This window comes from Octodon degus, unplaced genomic scaffold (genome assembly GCF_000260255.1).
Source record: "Octodon degus isolate 3935 unplaced genomic scaffold, OctDeg1.0 scaffold00239, whole genome shotgun sequence".
Taxonomy (NCBI): Eukaryota; Metazoa; Chordata; class Mammalia; order Rodentia; family Octodontidae; genus Octodon; species Octodon degus.
In genome coordinates, this window is record NW_004524815.1 from 39,248 (window position 1) to 40,591 (window position 1,344).

The following is a 1,344-nucleotide window of genomic DNA, read 5'->3' on the forward strand; positions in this document are numbered from 1 at the left end:
AACAGATCTCTACATCTCGTGCCAAAACTGGATGGCTGGTATGAGATAAGTGTGGGCAGAGTAATCACTTCCAAAGAGCACGCATGAGAGAGGGAAGTGGATTGGGTAGAGCCAGCAGTAGTCCGCACTGGTGTGCATTGGCGCTGGAGCACTAGGTGTAAAACTTGGGGTTGGAGACTCACTAAGGCCAGTAGCAACTCACTAGGGCCAGAGAGATACTGGAGCACAAAGAGAGAAAGAGGCTTGAAAGAAGCCTAACAAAGATTCAGTTGTTTTCACAGTGGGAAAAACAGTTTCAAGAACCATAGATGTTGATAGATGTATATAAAAATGTTTGTTTATTTTTTGTTTTTGTATTTGTGCTACATTCTAAGACCACCATAAAGGACTTAGCCTGGAGTACTGTTTTAAAGTCAAGTTCCATATGGGACAAGGAGGCTAGGACAAAGGTACAGCAGATAAGAGTTTAAACCCTTTAGTTTTGTTCAATTAGATAAGAAAGGAAAAAGTTATTTTAAATTGCAAGCTGTTGGTTCCAAGCAGCACAGTACGACCAGGGAGAGGGGCACAAACTGGCCTCTGGGGGGCCCTCGAGCTCCAGTCTTAGGCAGATGCAGCGGGTCCCCAGCTGCCTGCCCATCTGTTTGCTGAATCAGCCACAGAGGTTGGGTATGTACCACCAGGTGCTAAGTAGGAGGGTCATGACTGGGGTTCACTGCGGCCTTGGTGCTGGCCACGTGCCCTGCTGACACCACAAGTGTGTGAGGCTCAAGATAGCATCTGTGGTTAACATCTGGGCATAACGGAAACATCCAACGGCTTTTACGGAGCCACAAGCCACATTCCCGACCAAGGCCATTTCACTGAGTCACAGATCGAAAAGAAGTTGTAGGTCTTCATGAATCGTACCTTTTAAAACTTTGAAATAATTAAAACAAGCTGCTTCTCCTTATGGCTCCAATGCTCCCTTCACCTTGAGTTTGCTAGAAATGTGAGGATGATAGACTATGGCCCCAAATGAGTGAAAAGAAACAGCTAAAATAAGTTTGAATCCAGGAGACTATTTATTGTAGACAGAAAATTTATTTAAATATAGCAGGAAACAGGCAGAAAATGTGTTTTACAATTTAACCATTACAATGAACCTTGTGCTGCTGAATTCTCAAATTCTACCAATTTTTTTTTTACTGTGTTTCAAAAAATTGTAGAAAGAGTTAATAAAAAAAAAGATTCGCTAATTGGAAAGGATACTTTTGCTAGCACAAACAATCAGCTGAACTTTACATTGCAACTATGCAGTAAACTGAGAGATCTAATTTTAAGGCCTGCGAGGAACTCCTTTGT

At 42.4% G+C, this 1,344-nt stretch overlaps 1 protein-coding gene across 1 annotated transcript in view; it reads left to right on the plus strand.

Annotated features, from left to right (window-relative positions):
* The window catches only part of LOC101570378 (olfactory receptor 8K3-like), a 9,929-nt gene that overhangs the window by 1,591 nt on the left and 6,994 nt on the right, over positions 1-1,344 (plus strand). The window lies entirely within an intron of this gene.